The following is a 20,427-nucleotide window of genomic DNA, read 5'->3' on the forward strand; positions in this document are numbered from 1 at the left end:
CTTTCCGTCAGACGGTACTTGGAATGCAAAGGATTTATTTCAATGAGTTGAATCGCAGCTGCAATCCTTTTATTCAGTCGTAGGTTCTGCACATCAATCGTCGGTAGATGATATCGTTCATGATACTCTCAGCCATGAAAATCAGCCTGCTGTATACTTGATCATTTTACAGGTGACCACTAGAGGCTGACAAACTGCTGTGAACAGTGACAGCCAGTCGCAGCAGTAACACTGCTCGTCATTCCTTCCAGATCAAAAGCATTTCACTATGAGGTTGTCTTCGTTTGGTTCTCGGTAGCTATTGCGAAGGGAAGTCTACTCGGTGTGTACATGTCAGAAATGAAAGATTCCCTATTGAAATGTTCAGGGTAGCTCATTTAGGTTTTGGGTGTTCTCTCGTCATTCCTTTGGATACTGTACGGTTTGCATTGCAGCAAAGGTTATGCAATGTCGACCTAGATTGGATCTTTCCATAAGAGTGTGCCCATCTGACTTTTGGCTAACAGTTTTCATAAGCCACTTAGTACAAATGCCAAAGGTTTAGCTGAAGTATGCAAATTGCTAGACTGTGGAGATTTCACCTTGGATCAATGGTTCCCATACGCCGTAGTTTCGGATTGTTCCTTCTTGTCTTGTGGAATTAAAAGAATTTATGAAGAGTTTACAGTCTCAGTCCCAGAGTGTTGTTTTGTGTTTATGTGAGAGGCACACTTGGAAATGGCTATAAAAAGGACTAATATTGTCTCGCTCAACCGACCCTCCACCCCCCTAATGACCTCCAGTAGCTGCACAATGCCAGACGTGATCAGCGTCTCCTTCTTTAAGCCATTTGGCTCTGCCCTGCTCTTTCTGTCTGCTTTGCAACTGCACCAGACCTGTCGTAACCGGGACCTCCTCGCCATACTCAATTAGACCCTTGTCTAGCCTATAAACATTCCCTATTTTGGAATTTATGAACCAGACACGAGCAACTGACAGCGCTCGCATCCTATGTAATAGGGGGGGGAGTCCCCTGCAATTTTGCAGTTTCTTCAGTTGTTCCAAACACCAACATAGCAACCTGAATCATGTATTTCTGTACCATACAAAAATACGACAAGACAGCCCGAATAGAATCTTGCTCTGAAAGGTTTCTGGTGATATTCTGAAAGATGATCTTTTCCAAAAAATCAATTAACCATGGTCCCAGTGATGACTGAGAGATTGCAAGGTTCATATCCATAAGGAGCAAGCAGTTTTTGCAGATGTCTTGTGAATACGCCCTTTGTGGTTTTTGAGTGTTTGCGAGAAGCTAGCAAAAGGATTCACTACAAATCGAGAACCACTCCTTTAATTCCACTTAAGGTCAACCTTGATGCCGATCCTCCACTTCCTCCATCTCCTCAAGTGATGATGCAAGAGCACATTGCAGCCCCCCCCCCTCTCCCTCCCACCCTTTCCTGACTTCAGTCTTTCCTTTCTCACCCCCCTTCCAAACCCCCACCCACTCTCAACCGACATGGCACCCATCAGGCAGGAGACCAGGCTCGGGATTCTGAGGTGGCGCCCAGACTGGGATTATTTACAAGAGCTGTAGCGCTGCAGAGACTGTGGTATTTCTTCTTCCAAATGCCTTGGAAGGGAAGGCATGTGATGGGGAACACAGAATCTCCAAGGCCTGTCACTCTCTTTTCCTCCAACAGCGCCTTGTTCTTTCTTTCTTTGCTCTCACTCAATATGCTTCCTCTCTCTTTGGCTTGCGAGCGTGAAGATTTATCGCACTCGCACGACTACTGCTTTGAGTCATTTATGATCTTAGTACGCCGAGGAGTAAAAAAAAAAAAAAAAAAAAGCAAAAAAAAAGCGTATGTCTTGCATTAAAACTTTGTTTCAAGAAGAGTAGTGATGATCTAAGGTTTGCTAACACAAACCTCAATTTTGCTCCGTTGCAATTAATTTGGATGACATGCATTGACTTTTCAACATTTCCACTCTAATGGCCCCCTGTTATCACTTCCCTAACCTTTTGACAAAGCCAAATCTTTTACAGACGCTGTTACCGTACTTTGTAAGACATTTGAGCCCGACACGAGGTGCCAAGAGGGGGGCAAATTGCACGAATGAGATCCGGCATTGATGCCGTGTTCCACATACCCAGAATAGCCAGCAGTTCACGGATATCTCAGTACACACAAACACTGTAAATCAGAGGCCTGTAGGTGGTAAAAGGGGTCATGAAGGGAATGGGGCGGAGGGGCCAGGGGTTGCATTCAGATTGGGCGAGCCGTTGGGTCTGAGCTTTTGAGTTTGTTTTCTAAGGAGTGTGTGAGGCATTGTGATGTCAGCGGGGGGGTCGCTTGCTATCTTGGGTGTCAGCATCCGGATACCAAGGCCAGAATGGACTAACCTGGAGAAGAGACCGTTTGGGGGTGGATGGGGAGGGGAGGGGGGGGATCAGTGATGGCAAGATTCCCAGATTGGGTCATACTGTTTCCTGGATACAGTACCGCCCTCGTATCTCAAGGCACCGCCGTACTTTTAATCAATTTATTTCTTTGAACAGCAAGAACAGGACTGGTGAGCTCCCATAAATCCACATGTGGAAAATTCTTGGAATTTCGCTACCCGACTGACTGGAGCCGAGATGGAACGGACAAAAAATGCTAATAAATACCTCTGCAAGTACACGCTACTTGTATGTGAATAAAAGTTTTTGGGCACTATGGTTAACCATAACCAGAGGTTGGGATAGACCTTGTGGTTCCCTCTGGATCTTCGTACTTTTGAGGGAAAATCCTTTCCTGTCCAACATCAGTGACTGCTCGCCTCACCAATGCCCTCCAAAAGAAGACGACTTGCCTGCGACTTTTGTCCTTACAGTTTAAAGTAGATGCTGCTGCTGTCTCCATGCCCTGTCTCCCTTTCATCCACCCCCCCCCCCCTCTTATGTCAGCAAAAAATGATCTCGAATGTGTAGACCGTGCACACACTCTCGTGGCGAGCCAACATGTGAATCTTTGTTCTCTATGCCTGAAGTCAAACACAAAAACAATATTTAATAGCTCATTACTCTAGCATCGTTAAGTCAAATCCTTGGCTGCCTTTCCTGGAAAGAAAAATAAATAAATACAATTAGGTCATGGATCTTAAAACCCAACGGCTGCTGTTGTAATATCTTGCCCAATATTTGCCGCCGCGGATAAATATAGATTGCCGTGCTCCTTTTTTCGGCGCGTTTGAGTTAGTGTTCCATTTAGTTTACTGTTTTAATAATAAGCCACTCTCGCAGGCGAGGTAATATTGCGGGTCGCCATGGCAACCGCAGCCAGTGCACATGAGAGACGGGGGAGAACACGGGCCATCGACAGCCAAGCGAGGCAGGCGGACAATTTTAACTTTGACATTTTTGGAGAGATACTGTTACAATTTAGTCCAAGAGTTCCCATCACTTACCCAGCCATGAAACCCAATTTAGATTTTCATTCCAGTTTTGGATACGTGTCTAGTGCCCACCTCCCACCCCCACCCCACCCTCGGCCCTCCGTTTTCAATATAGGTTACAAATAAGCAGACGTACTTAAAACCCGGCGCTGCTTTCTGTCTTGTAGCGTGGCGGGATGACGAAGCAACGGCTCATTGCAGAGCCTTCTTGGAGAGACCCTCGATTGAGGGAATAGCGCTGGCCCCCGAGACGCCTCCGAGCCGTCGGGATACACATTGGACGAGCCGCAAAAATGAGCCCCTGGCCAGCGCTGGCCGCCCCTCCGGCTTTACACAAATATACTCGCTCTGACACACGCACACACCAGTGGAAAAGTGTGACTGGAGACGTTTAAGGAACATGTAGAGAGGAAGAACGATGATGGGAGAAATGCGGGAATCAACGGTTAGAAGGCGGTTTGTAAATTCATTCATATTCCACCCCCCCCCCCCCCCCCCCCTCCATCCCCAGTGTACGGCCAAGCCAGACCGCAGTGGGTGAATCAGTTATCCTTGTAAACAGGCCACAGGCACACAATGGCGCCTCCAACTTTAGAGCTTCAGAAACCAAGAGTGACAGATTGAAAACTAATTCGTAAAGACGGCGAGTAGATTACGCAATTTAAAAAATCAACGACGATACTCACTGAAAGCGTCATTTATTGTCATATTATCGTTGGTGTTATGATAAAAAGATGTTTCCAAATGAGACTTATCTAACCAATTCTTAGCGCCTCAAATGCTTCCACGATTGCTCACGAGATGACGTTCTTATTATTATTAGTTTACGACCGTTTTGTGGCGGACACGGCGCTGATGTGGAATATTTTTCTTTTTCAAACGAGTGTGTCATAGTGGGGAAGAAGAGACAACAAGAGAACTGCAGGAGATATATAAAAGAGGGTTCGCCCCCCAAATCGCGCTAATCCAGATACGTCATGTTATAAATAACAGTTACACTGCGGCTTGTTGTCTGCAGATGAACATTATACGCTTAATCAAGTGACGGTTTGGCGCGCTTTCCTTACATGAAGACTGCATGCGTATCAGACATCAAAAGGTTTTGTTGTGATTAGTAATGGCTTACAAGAAATGTCACTTCTTGACATGTTAACAAACAGCACACCATCAACTTCTGCGGCACATTCCTGCGGCGGCGCTCGCTTTGGCGCGGCTCCGTCGGGGCTCCGTCGGGGCCCCCGCGTGATCAAGCGCTAACCGTTGGTTTTTCCGTTAGCGTTCGGCTTCTGCTAGCAATTATAGCGCCGCGAAACGCGCTTTGTAGTCCTAAGTGGGGTTAGGGGAGGTTAATAGTGGAGATTTTTTTAAATTGTCGTCGCCGTGTTTATACGTATAGTCATAACATCTTATGATATGGATACGGGACATCTTTACGCCAGTCAGCCTGCTAATGAGTCAATATCAAAGATATCTGGCGTCGAAGCACGTCGTGTATATGCAGTGGAAACTTGGGCCTGAATGCAGTCTGTTCTGGGCCACTGGTTTGCCTCAAATCGGTTGGCTTTTGAAAATAATTCTTCATGAAATGGCATTAAATCTTTACTTGCTGCGCAGGCAACGTTTTGGAAGAAACATTTGAACTTTCTTCTGTCAAAAGTAGTTTAATCCAAATTGTAATCTAGAAACACTTTCTATTACATGATTTCACATGAATTCCAAGAATTTACTCATTATCTGTTACAAGTCTTGAAGGCAAAAGTAGAAGCGGAAGTACAAAATGCTGATTCATTGCAATTAATCGCAGAAAATTGTACGATGATTGTACTAATATATAAAAATATGCTTGTGTTGACATAATACATTTTAATTGCCTTAATCATTTTTTTTAATTTTCTGTCACAATATCAATTCAAAAATAATAGCGTGCTTGTTCAAAATTGGTTTTCATGCGGGTCATGATAATCCACAAAAGTTTCATTGAGACTTCTTGTTTGTTGAATTTGTTGTTCTTCTTCTACTAATATTGCATCGGGTTTCTATAGCGCGTTTAAAGACGCTTCACAACGGATACATTATTCACGCATTCACACTATCCGACCACCAGCAAACATTCGCGCCTTCCATACACCAGTGTGAGTAACACTGGAGGCAATGTGTGTGAAGTGCCTTGCTCAAGGACACGACGACACATGACTTGGGGACAACCGTCTCTGCACCCTGAGCCACGGCCGCTGGTTTTCCACTGCATTAAGGGCCGTGTCAAAATGAGTTTGATACTTCCTTGACACCGATAACTACTTTCCTATCCGGTAGAATAGGAGAATTGTGCCTGAAAGCCCATGAAGAGAAGAATATTAGTAGACGAATTTGGTTCATGTATTGTTGATTTAATACCCGCCGTTAGGCAAAATCACATTCGAAGCGTCAATAATCCTACCCCTGCTTTATTAGCGCTTCTAATAACATGATTAGCGGACGGGCCAGCCGGCTTGTATTCCCGCTGCGCTAATTCCACTTATCCAGTTTGAGAAAATTGCTAATTGACGGCGCTCGCGGACAGTCACTCTACAGGGCCGCGCCGAAAGCCCCGAGCATGAAAGGCTCGCTGTGTAGCGGCCGCCGCGCCTGATGCCGTGCGATGGAGCCCGCGGCGGTATATTTAGGTGTCTGGTTTGGGGCAGGAAGACGGGGCAAGCGCTGAGGTTATTTGATTGCTTCATTACGGTCATATATATGGTCATATATTTATGTATACTTTGTTATGCATGTCATTACATGTACACCAGTGAGTGTTTGTTTGTTTGCGTGTGCGAGGGTGTGTGAGTGTCTGTGCATACGTGTGTGTGCGTGTATGTGTGTGTGTGTTTTCTATGTATGTGTGTGTGTGAGCGAGTAAAGAGGGCTCAGTGTTTGGACCACCCTGCGAGCTGGGCTGAGTGACAGCAAGGGCCTCAAGACGCTCGGCGCGCACACACACACACACACATCGAGGACACACACATTTTCAAGCTCATTTTTCAACATGTCTTTTACTCTATTAATGTCTCATGACCAAATACATATCACGCTCCAAAGCAAACACGCCGGATTAAAATTGAATAAATCACGTTGGGATCGGGAGAGAACACACACACTTGTACACACACACACACACACACGTGCGCGCGCACGCACACACATTCCCAGGCACCGCTTTACTGTACCACCCAGCACGTATCAGCAACTTTTGAGCGTGACCTTGCCGCACACCTGATTTGAAGCCAGAGCATCATTCCGAGGTGCTTTGAGAGACAATATTTTCCTCCGCTATAAAATGAATGCGGCGATGACATCAAGCCAAATTAATCGCAGCGCGTTTCTAACCGGTCGCGGCTTGGGTTCTCCCCCCCGGGGGTAATTTCTCCAAACGACGGCCCGGTGCGCGTAATGAATAAATAGTGGCGGCGTGCGTGCGTGCGCGTGTGCGTCCAGCTGCTCGCAGTCACAGTGATGTAATTTGCATTGAAATCTGATTTTATTCCTTTTTTTTTTTTTTTTTTTACTTCTCCCCCTCTCCTCACATTTCTCATTAGTCGTCGGAGTCACTGTGAAGCCAGTGTATCATGTAGGTCACACTTACACACACTTGTTGACTTTTCTATACCCATGAGGACATTGTATAGACTGCTATTTATTTTGTGGAAGCCTACACAAATATTTCAACCGTGCCACATTTTATTAGAGGGGGAGGCAAAAAAAGAAAAAAAAGAAAACTTGACCTTTTTTGATTATGTTTGTTTTGTTTAGTGTGTGTCTGAGCGAGAGTGTTCCTCGTGGTTTTTCCCTACTTATCTAAACCTATGGAAGGGCCACACAAGTACTTTTTGTCCGCCCGTGCCAAGTCGAGTGGCGGATTGTAATGGAAGCTAATGAAACCTCAAAAGTTTGCAGCATAACATATTAGTCAGCGGCAGATGTTTGCGCTGCTGCCATGCTTGTTTGGTACCTATGTTCTTTTATTTGGGGAATTTTCTAAAAATAATAATAATGAATGTATAAGCTGTGTCGCGCTGTAATTAAGTAGTAAAATGAGGCACTGGCACCTGCTTGCAATGAGTTGTGACAGGCAGCATGTGTTCTCAGAGAATGAATTGGTTTGTGCCTTTGTGCCATGTGTGTGCCTTTAAGGGGTGTGGCCTAATGAGTGACAGATTTTCTTCCATAAAGCTCAAAATGGTAGGAGTCAGGGAGAGACTAACTTCTCGCCAGGCAATTTTGTAGTCATTTGTAGTAAGGGTAGACCGATTATTGGGCCCGGCCGATTATCGATGAGCATTTTGACAAATATCGGCCTTTTAAAAAAAATCTGATGGCCAATAATAAGTCCATTTAAAACTGTGTTAACTTCAGGGAGCTATTCATTAAAATTTTCACTTAACTTTACAAGAGATGCTGGGAACTCTCTCTTCTGTTTTTGTTTGAAGTTGAAACGAACATAAGTGAAAATGTACGCGATACCGAGCTCCCTGATACGGGCTGTTCAGTCCCTGTACGGCCGATGTCAGATTATTGGTCCGCATTACCGGCAGTAAGTCGGATTCGTTCCCAGTGAGGGCTGGACTCCGCCAAGGCTGATTCACAGATTCTGTTCATAACTTTTATGGACAGAATTCCTCGGCGCAGTCGAAGCGTTGAGGGGGTCCGGTTTGCATCTGTTTACCGGTCGATCTGCGTTCCCACCCTCACCTACGGTCTTGAGCTTGTGGGTTGTGACCGAAAGAACAAGATCCCGGATACAAGCGGCCAAAATGAGTTTTCTCCGCAGGGTGTCCAGGCTCTCCCTTAGAGATAGGGCGAGAAGCTCGTTCATCCGGGAGGAAGTCACGGTTGAGCGGAGCCAGTTGAGGTGGCTCGGGCATCTGGTTCTAATGCCTCCCTGGAGAGGTGTTCCAGGCATGTGCCACGGACGGGTGGGAGGCCCCGGGGACGACCCAGGACACGCTGGAGAGACTATGTCTCTCGGCTGGCCTGGGAACGCCTCGGGATACCGTAGGAGGAGTTGGTTAAAGTGGCTGGGGAGAGGGAAGTCTGTGCTTCCCTCCTAAAACTGCCGCCCCCGCGACCCGACCCTGGATAAGCGGTAGTAAATGGATGGATGGGTTATACTGGTTTACTCTAATTTGATTATTTTTTTATTTTTTTAACTAAATTAAGAAGAAAAAAACATTCCTGAAAAATATTTTTTTTTCCCAACCAATCTCTCTTGGTCTCCATCGTTGGACTTTCAAAATTCTGTCGCCTTTCCAATCTTACTCAGCATTTTGTCACATTGCTACTTGCGGTATCAAAAATCTTCTCTCAAAAGCGTAACCTCCTGGATTTCAAAACGAAATGGAAACTCCCGATAGAAATGTTCGTTGTTTGACCTAAAGATCCTCTCTTCTGTGTTGCTCAGGGATACACAGTGGTTGCACTTGAAATATGGAATAACACAAGACTGGGAGCTTCGAATGGAACTCGTACAGCGTGAAATGATATGCCAGTTGGATGGGTCCGCCTGGCTCAGATAAGTCATAAAACATTCGAGAGTGTTGAAAAAGCAGCCAGACAAAACTGTCATTATTATCATTATCGTCATTATCATCATTACCAGGGCCGGTGCCGTTTTTCGCGACGGGCCCAACTGCTGTTGCCGCTGACAGCTTTTCTCGACGAGCGCGCGGCCAAACGCGGCGCTCTTCTTTGGGTCTCGAACGTGACGCGGAAGCCAAGTGTGACGCCGAGTGGAAGAATGCTTGTTGAAATGAATAAATAAATAAACGACATGCACATAAAACACAAGGCGTACATGCAGACCAATACGCATTCCTTCCTTTCATCACTTGAGCCTGTCTTATAAAACTCATGTCAGGAAGTCGTCTTATCGACGTTATCGCCGTCAGGCGTTTAGTCAATAAGTATCTGAGCTTAACCCGTTTGCCCTCAAATTTCCTCAACTCTGTGTCAGAAATGTGCTATAAAATCAATTCAATATTTATGGGTTGTTTTTTTTTTGTCATGTAGCGCTTCAACAACTTCAGATTTGCTCAAAATTATGAAACTTTAAATGATTTTTAGGACTTTAATCCTTTCAATGCCAGTTTTGTTGAATTTTTATTACAACTCAAAATAAAAAAAATATTCCTTAGATATGCCAAATATTTAATTAAAATGTATTTGACTTCATTAGTATTGCAGTATTTACTTCCAACTAGTCCCTTTGGGCAAAAAAAAATTAGTGATGGGAAAATGAAGCTTCATGAAGCACTTGTGATATTTTTTGACTTCCCTAGATGGTGCTCTTGGTTTAAATAAAAAGGCTAGTGCAAAGGAAATTGATTACATTTCCACTGCAACTTTCAACCAAGAGTGGCATCTAGAGGAGTCAAAAAATATCACAAGTGCTTCATGAAGCTTCATTTTCCCATCACTAAAAAAAATGACCTCATTGACTTCCGTTAAAACCCCAAATTTTTGTCTATCGAATAGTGAAAATCATGAATAATAAAATATATTTTTTTTAAATGGTACAGATGCATGATAATTTTGGCCATTGTTCAGAAAGAAAGACAAGCTATAAATATAATAATAAATATTTTTCTTTTGCTTGATTGATAGTTAAGGTCAATATATATAGCCGTAGTACTAATTTGTCAAAATATGTTGAACTTGAAACAATTTTCTTAACTTAAAACGTAATTTTTTTTACTGAAACTAGACTAGCAGCAAAACCTTTTGAGCTTGATCACATACATAAATTAGTAAAGTGTGACTAATATTTACATATACCAATTTGTGTGTGAGTGCCTTGAATTGAACCAAATTGAATACATCGAGATGCGTATTGAACCGTCTTTTATTGGAGTGATATATCTTAGAAGGAAATGGCCCATTTACAGCCCTGAAGTGTAAAACGACAACAAAAAAGTCATTGCATCATACCCTCTCAAAAAAAAAGAAACCAAACCGTAATAAATTTTTTAAAAAAAACTACACCAGACTGCAGCCGTGGTCAATCGACACTCTCATAATCCAACTCGTACACCAAAAAAAGCTGACACAATAAGTGACCAAAACACCCACAGAAAAGCATTGCAAACCTTTAGCAATAAATGCCCCCACTGACCACTGCACTTCCTTTCAAAATCTCAATAAAAAAGAAAAACACAAAGTCACGTTTGAAGCGCCTTATCTACATTGTCGTCGGCCGATGTTTAGGATTGAAGTATCGCTACATCTGCACTGCGGCTTAAGAGAGTTTGCAGAGGTAGCAGGGGGGGGGGGGATCAGCACTGAGCTGATCTCCACTGATTAAAAGCAGGGGCCACGCTAATGTTTGGATGGGCCATTTAATACTAATGAGGGAAAATAAATAGCGCCGTGGCCGTCGGCATGCAGAGATCTCCCTTTATTCGCACACATCAGAGCAAAAACACTGATTAAGGAGAGTGATGTCACCACGCGCCGAGCCTTTAACTGCAACCACATGAGCTGCCTCGCTATGTTCTTTGCTAATAATAATAGTGTCGTTCAATTTTCTAATTACTATAATTTGACCTCTTACCCACTCATTAACTGAGGAAGAAATGCCTGGCATGGTGTGATTTTTAAGAGCGACTTTCTAGGATCCTTAATATTCCCATGTAAGAATGTCTTTTTTTTTGTCTGCATGCAGCTGTTGTTGTTTTTTTAACATTGTACGTCGTTACAATGCAAATGATGATTGTACGTTTTGAAACTAAACAGCTAATGTAGCCAAAAGACTACTGATTGTCTACCAAACATGACATGGTGTAATTTTATGTAGCCTAACCTGACTTTAGCCGAAGTAGCAAGCTATCTTATTTTACTTGAACACAATTTAACAATCATTTACAATGAACAAAATGGCCTCAAGGTGCTTCATGTTCCACACACCATTTTCTCTGAATTTAAAAATATATATTTTTTCTCATCAATGTCCAACATGAAACACTAATGCCACCTAGCAGCAGAGAATTAACTCAACATAAATTAAATTATGCCATCTAGTGGCAGAAAATGACCAACACAAATCAATATCACACTCCCCATCTTTTTAGACTAAAAGATGCAGCCACATTTATATTAGTTTAACAATTTTCCACTTTTATGTTAACAAGAGTATGAGAACTAATTACGCTAAAAAAAAAATTAATCGCCTGACACCCCTAGTTTAGAACAGATATAACGTGCGGTTAATTTATTAAACGAGCTGCATTAAAAAGCCTTTTCAATTTGTTGATACTTGCAAGAACCCTGTCGTAAGTCTGACTGAAGTCACCCACTTGTGGTTGCTGCTATACTGAAGTAATCAGTGACTCTCTAAATTGGCAGCGTTCCTCTGTGAATTTGGGTGCAAAGGCCCACTTGATATGGATCACAACTTTTTTTTCTTTTCTTTTTTTTCCTCCATAGCAGCAAACTGCCACTTTAGGCAGAGGCAGCGATTTGAGCGCTCCATCATTTCCTTTGTTGTGAATCCAAGCACTTGGCTGTGGATGATGGCGGGTACCGCCAGCCCATCTTAACGGATTCCAAATCCCCCCCCCCCCCCCCTACTCCCCCTTTCCCTTTCACGATGTGACTTTTTTATTATTACAAGTTGCACTCGGCGTCGACGTTGAGTTATCTCTCAATCCGAGATCTAATGGGCTAATTATCAGCCGAGGAGAAGTTAATAAGTGTCCCGTTTCACAAAGTCCCCTGTTATTTATGTCAACAACTGTCATTGTGTGCAAACGTGGCAGACTCGTGCTAACCGCTCGCCTTGTTTCATTTTCCTCCATTGTAAGCCGCCGGCCCGCGTATAAATCTTCTGCCGGCGCGTTCCTTTTTATACGTGAATAGACCAGTGTAGCGTGTTCATAAATGCAGCGCTGAAAGTATATAGTGACGGACAAATACGCACACGCACACATCGCGGCCACCCCCGGTACACACAAACCCACATAAACAGAAATCCCGCCTCCCACACACCACACACACGCTCGCCACAGACACTTACACAAGCAGAGCCCGAAGACTTGCCACCGCATACAGACACCCCATACAGACACAAGCACATACATAGCATATGCAGCGCCCCCCCCCCCCCCTTTCCCCCCGTCCACGCACACACTGACACACAAGCAGAGGCCCACCACCAACATCAACAGCCACAGACTCAGACTCGGTGACATCATGGCTTAGATGACAGCACGTCTTCCAGACCCATTAGTGTGATTGTAGGAGGCTCCGGCGTGGTGATTTATGGCTGAATATCCATCTCTCGCTGCGTTGTTGATTTATGAGACATGTTTTGGCCCTTTTCGGATCACCCCCCGACCGCACCACATGACAGAAAGAGAGAGGTGGACCGACCGGTCGGTCTGTCTTCATCATTTTGTAGCTTTGTGTCGAATGGTCAGCCCGTCCGTCGCCGTTTGCTAACCGTTGTTGAGCCGAGGCGCATATTTTTAGATCATCACCATCGCACAAAAAAGTCACAAAGTGTAGAAAGTGGTGTCTTGAGATACGACCAAGACAACGAAAATTAACGAAAAAACTTTAAATTCAAAAAAACAATTTTCTTAACAAAAAAGAAAAAAAAAAGAAAACGATAAAAAAAAAACGAAAACTAACTGAAACTGTAGCGAAAATGGTCCGTGTCTCTTTTGGTCAATGGATATTGCTTTTGGAAACAGATATTAAAGATAGAAAAATGACTCGTTATTTGATTTTCGTTTTAAAATTGCTTGAAATACAGCTTGATTTTCTCGTTTGGATGTTTGGAACGGGTAGGAAAAGTCTAATAACAGTTTGATTTTCAATTTTTATTTCAGAAACGACAATGGGATTATAGCAAGAGACACAAATCGACATTTTATTACTATTATTATTATTATTGTTATTATTATTATTATACTCGCATTAAATGACTTGTACCAGAAATTATCTCCACGTGTGGAATTTTGGCTGTAAATGGTCAGATATTGTTTTTTTAGACGACAGTGTCGCCATCTCCTGGCTAGTATGAGAAATGCTCGCGGTGACAACTTCCGGCAATCGAAAACAAAAACACGGGCCGTTTTTCGATATGAGTCTCTTATTTTTGTTTCTGAAATAAAAATTGAAAATCAAACTGTTATTAGACTTTTCCCACCCGTTCCAGACATCCAAACAAGAAAAGCTGTATTTCAATCTATTTTAAAAATGTCCCGTGTTTTAGTTTTTGGTAATTAATTCAATGCATGAGCCTTTGGGTATGATTTTAAATGTGTTTTTTATGTATATTTATTTAACCGGAATAAGGACGTTTGAAACACACAAGTGACCTCATCTCGCAGCAGCCAATAGAAAAGCATCTTCAGATGATGTCGCTCCTAAGCGCCAATTTTTTACGTGCTTGACTTTTGGCTCGACTCGCCTGCTTTTTCATTTAACTCATCTGAAATACAGCGCGAGGTAAGAAATGAGTTGTTGTTTTTCATGTTACCATGTTGTTTATTAAATATTGCGCACAAGAAATACACTTAAAAAAATAATACTGAAACCAACTAAAACTAAGCAATTTTTAAATATAATAATTTTTTATGTGACACGCCCACGGTTGAATTGAATGAGTTACTTCATGTTCTAATTAATTTTGCCCTTCATTTGAAAGGAAAACGCGTACAATTCCTGTCACCAACATCCAACATGAAACACGAATGCCATCTAGTGGCAGAAAAATTAGCTCCAAAAGAATTGATGACTCAATCTTTTCCACTCATTTGAACTTATATATCTTTTTAACTTCAAATAATTTTATGGATTACTGTAAAATGACTATCCATGAACTAAATGATATAAACATATTTGGATTAGGTCAACATACTTGTCCAGTTCTATGTTATTTAACAGGTGCATTAATTTGGGATTTTTTTTATTGAACCTTTAGAACAGATATAAACTGTGTGATTAACTTAACATTTAACACTGAGTTAACTATAGAACCCATGCGATTAATTACGATTAAAAAAATGAATCGATGAGAGCCCATGTTTAAAATACCCCGTGCCGTACCCTGACCCACAATTTTTTTTCTTCTCTTAAATCCATCCGCATTGTTATTGGAATCGTCAAAGGCGGAAATTGCCGATTAATTAATAAACGGTATGATCCAGTCGTCTTGTTTCATCTGACTATCACTTAAAAAAAAAAATCATCACATTCATCACTGCTGTTTTGATTTGAACACAGTGGCTTAATAAAAAAAAAAGAAGTCACCTGTAGGGGGAGCTATGTAGAAAAACTGCCAACAAATATTCTTTAATGATGCTTGAACGTGTTGATGTACTGCAGTTGCCCGTCCGCCATCTTGTCACCGCTTGTCATTTCACGCATCACAAGTCTCCCAACATTTTAAAGAGTCGCTATTAGTGTTAATGGCCACGGTGAAAAATAAATGAAGTGAAATCGAAAGAAAGAGTTCACTGTCAAACCTCCGCGCTGTCCTTGCGTTTGTTTGAGTTGTACGTTTACGGCGCATACTGCAGTTTGCATTCCATAAAACATAAATTATTTGACACCTCTGGCTTATGAAACTCTTGTATAAACTCTAAAACACCTTTTTGTTATTTTTGGACTATTTTAGCTCAGCAGTGACTATTTTTTCAGACACTTTATTCATCCCTAAGGAGACGTTAGGGCTGAGTATAACCTAACTGTTGGGAGTGAACACACACGTACACACGCACACACCCCAATAGAGCAGTGGATGCAGAGCAATTGGGGGGGGTGAGGTGCTTGGCTCAAGGGCACTCAAGGGATGGAGCAGCGCTGTTGTTTTTTTGTCACCCTGCCTCATTTTGCTCTTTGCCAGTCAAAATCGGAGCAAAATTTAGCCTCGGGCACACACGCTCGCAATCTATTTGTGTCTTTTTACAACGCTTTTCTCCGTCATATGAGTTTATTTCCATTTAAATGGTCTCTTTAACTCTCGTCTGTTTTCACCCTCTGGCCCTTGTGTGTGTGTGTGTGTATATAAATAAATATATATATATATAATTATTAACAATATGTGCTGTCTATCGATTTAGGGGGATCGAATTGTGTCAATCTAATTGAATATCGGGCTCTGACGTCTGCAGACCTGGGTCAATTAGTGGAGTTCAAAGCAAACATGGTGAAGCAGCATTTAGCTGTCGTGCTGCACACCGACGGAATAAACTGCCACCAGAAGTCAAGTCGGCGCCAACCGAAAGGAGTCTTTTTAAACAGAAACAAAACTTGTTGCACAAAACTGTCAGTCGATGAATTGTTTTAATCGCATGACTTCAATAGTTTACTCACGATTCATCGAAATTTTTTATAGCTGTTATAAATGTACAATAATTTTTTTCCTGTTTCATAGTCTTGTTAAAATTAAAGTGGAAAAAATTTTAACTAATAGAAATATGGCTGCATCTTCTAGTCATTGATACATCAATTTCAGTTAAAATGAAAAAGATGTACTGTAAAAAAAAACGTGTGATATTGATTTGTGTTGAGGTCATTTTTCTGCCACTAGATGGCATAATTGCATTTCTGAGACTTTGATGACGGCTCAGTGCATTTTTCTTTTCATATTAAGAGCTGACTAATTTTAACCATGAAGTAATTTGTGAAATTATGCACATTTTTTAAATTGTAAAATACTGCTTGAGCCGAGTCTCCTCAAATATATGCATTATTATTAAATGTATTACTGCAAAATTTTGACTGCATTGCAACCGGAATTCCCCCAGTACAGGCTTTCCAAGTAAGGGGGCGGTCATTAATTGCGCGTTAAAAAAGTTACTAGGAACTTTAAATTAACTCAAAATGAATCCACTAATTTTGACACCTCTAATTAATATGCATATACAAATATGTCAGTGGTGGTTGAGGGGTTCTGGTGATCACTTTACATTGCTTGGCCTATGTGCTGCAGGGAATTTGGTGTGCTCAGTAGTCGACTTGTGGCTGTTGTGATGGTACATCGTGTGATTGATTTATTATTGTAATCCCTTCATACTAACTGTCGAGCAAAAAAAAGAAGAAAAAAAAGTGGATGGACGAAAATGTGCAATAGGATTTCTCATATATAATGGAACGTGTGGTGTTCCACAGGGTTCAATTCTAGGGCCTCTGCTATTTTCATTGTATCTGCTTTGCCTGGGCTCCCATCTTAACAAAAAAAAAAATAGCAGTGGTTGTTTTAAAGTGCTCTATAAACATTTTAAACATCATTTTAAATGTTGTACATAATTGCATCACACATTTTCAGAACATTTTCATAACAACAGGCAACCTGCTCCATACCCGCTTGTGGCTTCTTCTCTCGTTACTGTTGATAAAAGTAAAGTTTGCATCAAGAAATGCAGGAGCAAAAAAAAAAAAAGAAGAAAAAAAAGAATGTGTCTCCTGCGTCCTTTTTCACAGTAGTGACGGCGTGTTTGACATTCCCGCCTGCTATGACTAATGATCCCCCAGCGCTCACTCAACGGACAATAAGGTGGCTCCGTTTTTTTTTTTCTTTCTCCCTTTTCTGTCCATGTATGCCCACCAGCAGACTCTGTGATTCATCAGGTACCACGCCAGGCCTGTGCACGCCGACTTGTCACTCACACCGTACATTTTTAGAAACGCGCGCGAGCAAACGAAAAGGTCACCAGACATGAAGCACAATGTACATTTGATTCCTAATTGATTTATATTGATGCTTGACGGGGCTAAAAGCCCCTGAGCAGGAGGGCGTTTAGACCTGGCACCCGTCAACCCTTTGATTCCATGTTTTGGTGCTTGGGTGAAGAAGTTGTTTTGCGTAAGCTTGGGAGGATATAACGATCGAGTAGTCACCGATACTAAGTACTGATTCCACTCGTACTTCTGATTCATAAAATATCCCCCTCCCAGATCGTTTGAACCAGTATATAAAACCTATGTAACCCGATGTAGCATTTTTGGTGAAATTGATGGCAATTTTCTATTCCAATTTCTTATTTCTAGTTCTTGATCACAAGAAGGCTAGCATCTGCTTCCTTGAAGTGCTATGCTAATTTATTTTTCGCTCATTTATAGTGTTATTGTTAGCATTAAGCTAGCAGATTTTCATTAGGCAAATGATGCCGTTTGGTTGAGCATTTCCTAAATAGGCAAAGTTAAGGAATTCCTCAAAACGCTTTCATGTTTAAGTGTATTTTAATAGTTATTTCAATGTGTTTAAATAGACAAAAACACATGATCTCAAATTGATTTGGAACGTATCCCTCATTGATAAACATCTCCAGATTCTTCAATGTATGGTAAAAAAATTACACAAAATTTGCAACATTTCTATAAATGTTATGTTAAATGTACGACATTTTTGATTGGTGTGTCGTTCAAAATACCACCAGTGATTACCAAAAGCTATTTTTTAAAAAATTTTTTTTTATAAATTTGCTTCTGACTTGCCAACATTTTTCTCCATGGCATTTTCTTAGTACAAAAACAGAACCATCCGATTTTACTAACTCGACTGTCATCGAAGCTAATAAGCGACCGCAGTCAGCACGCCCGAGTGGTTGCGTTGGGACCACAACTGATAATTAGCGAATTGTTTGTTTACTGCTGACTGAGCGTAAACTGCCCTTCATTAACCATGACGCTGTCAAAATGTTGCTTCCGTGTAATGAAGCGAAGGTTTGATCAAGGATCATATTTGTCGCATTTGCATTCTTTAGTGTTACCGTGGCGAATCCTGCAAGTGGTCTCGGTGCTGCCGATTTCATAAGCAGGTTAAAAATAAGAGCACACAGCTAGTTAAAGGCGCCCCACCGCATGCGCATCCTCAAATCTTCGCAACTTGTGCACCCCCCCCCCCTCCTCCCCACCCACTCACCTCCATCATTTTCCTCCGGCTACTGTGTCTATAATGAGCATGTCCTCCAAACCCGCCTTCCCTCAGCACCACCTATTCTCTCACTCCCCCCCCCCCTCCCCTCACTCATGTCCTCCCCCCTGTTTTCACTGTGTGCAGAATTGGTAGAAGCTTATCGCCTAGCAACCACAATTAAAGTACAACAAGTCCGCGGCGGTCGCAGCCGCCATCGGAGGCGAGCTTTGCGGAACCTCCCGAGGAAATGCGAGCGGTCGGCTCGGGGCTGAAGTTGAGCAGGTGAACGGCAATTAGAGGCGGCGGGGGAACGGCATCGGGGGGGCACTTTGGGGGCTCGAAAAGGACAGGAGGCGAACAGGCGGGGAGAGTTGGACTCAACAGGTATGTATGCGCGCGTCAATTAATGGCAGAGTGAAGGTATTCACTGAATGGGTCGCGAGTGAGTGCTTAAGGATTTTGTGTTTGGCGCTGAGGCGGAATGTGCATAAGCAGCTAATACTTTGGATGCATTTGGCAGGAATGCAGCATGCTGTCACTCGAATTTTCACACTTGCGAAGGGGATGGAAATTGTCTCTGCGACCTGCTCACGTAACCCGGTGGTCGGTTTGAGCTGCGCTTTTATGTTGTGTTCAATTAGAGCTCATGAATGCCTTTTGATGCGGCGGTTTAATTGATGATCGTGCCATTTAATTGAATCTCTGGAGAGCTGGCAGGTGCATTCTGACAATCTTTTGCTCTCATTTGAAGATTCAATGAAGTCAAGTGTCATTACTTTATTATTTGCGTCGTTAAAGTGTTTAACTCATTGAATCGTCACCAAAAAACGATGGCATTAATCGTGTGTTGACGCGGATTAATCACACTATTCATTGTTAACGGTAGCAGAGGTTGGGTTTAAGCAATGAACGTAACTACATGCGTTAAAGTAAAGCATTTAATAAATGTGTGTGTATGACAGTCAAAATGTTTGTTTATGTCAAACCATTGGGGTCATTTGAAATGATGCGAAAATTAACTGATTTTAAAAAAAGAGGATGATTAGAGTGCGCAGTGGATCAAAAATTGTTGAAGATATCCTCATAACGGTATACGTCGAAAGAATCAATGTAAACGTTGTTAAAGAGCCTTTTTAATTAAGTGATTAATCGTGATTAATCGAAATTCTAAAATGTGATTAATCGGATTTAAAAAAATTATCGTTTGACAGCACTATTAAGTAGCGATAAAAATTGCGTTCTCCCTTTTCATATCATTTAATTATTTTTAGTAGGAATTTGCGAGTGTCGATGTCAGGCTGATACCAAGAATTATTTCAAGGTATCGGTACTCGTTTTACGACCAAAACTAGAAATTTGAAGAATCGAAAATTGCCATTAATTTCATGCAATTTTAAGGAAAAATGTATGTCTTATGTTTATGGGAAAATATTTTGGGAAATGTTATGAACTAACTAGGTGGGAGTTTCCAGTCCAGTTTCAGGCCGGTTGCCATCCCCGCCTTTCCACCCACGTCAATAGTAATCGGCCCATATCACCGGGCACCATGCGCAATCACTTCCCGTCTGCCACCCAAACCGCCATTGCCGAATATTTTCCCAGGCAGAATTTTGTTCCCAGTCTATTCCTGTCTAATGATATCGGTACTTGGCCTTATTTCGAAATATCCGTAGTTGCAGCGTCTTGTGGTTGTTTTATGATCAGGAACTAGAAATTGGAAGAATTGAAAATTGCCATGAATTTCATGAAATTTTACGTTTTTTTTGCAGGGGATTTGATCTATCAAAAATAATAGTAGTATCAGTACGGTATTGGTGATTACTCGTACTGGTATCGGCCCATACAACTGATTCTGCTAAAGCTATTTTTTCAATTAATGATTCCACAAGTGTACGCCAACATTTAATGCAAATTGAGGCAGAGGTGGTATCATCCTGGCTATGATGGGTGACTACCGATACCAGGTATCGGTACTCATAGCGGTGACTGATATCATTATCGGCTGCACCTCCTGCGGCCATTTTACGATCAGGGACTAGAAATTAGAAATTATATAAATACAAAGTTGCCATTCACTTCATGCAGTTTTAAGGAAAAATAATATACTGGGA

At 42.0% G+C, this 20,427-nt stretch overlaps 1 protein-coding gene across 3 annotated transcripts in view; it reads left to right on the forward strand.

Moving 5' to 3' along the window:
• Positions 1-20,427, forward strand: part of ankfn1b (ankyrin repeat and fibronectin type III domain containing 1b) — a 128,210-nt gene that overhangs the window by 61,496 nt on the left and 46,287 nt on the right. The window contains exon 1 of one of the 3 annotated variants that reach the window (XM_086065241.1): positions 18,675-18,700. The exons of the other annotated variants lie outside the window; for them this stretch is intronic. The gene's annotated coding sequence lies outside the window, so the exon portion shown is untranslated. Of the gene's footprint in view, positions 1-18,674; positions 18,701-20,427 lie in introns of those variants that run through there. 3 annotated transcript variants of the gene reach the window in all.

Source organism: Leptonotus elevatus, chromosome 20, assembly GCF_054856555.1.
Source record: "Leptonotus elevatus isolate MCC_2025b chromosome 20, RoL_Lele_1.0, whole genome shotgun sequence".
Classification (NCBI taxonomy): domain Eukaryota; kingdom Metazoa; phylum Chordata; class Actinopteri; order Syngnathiformes; family Syngnathidae; genus Leptonotus; species Leptonotus elevatus.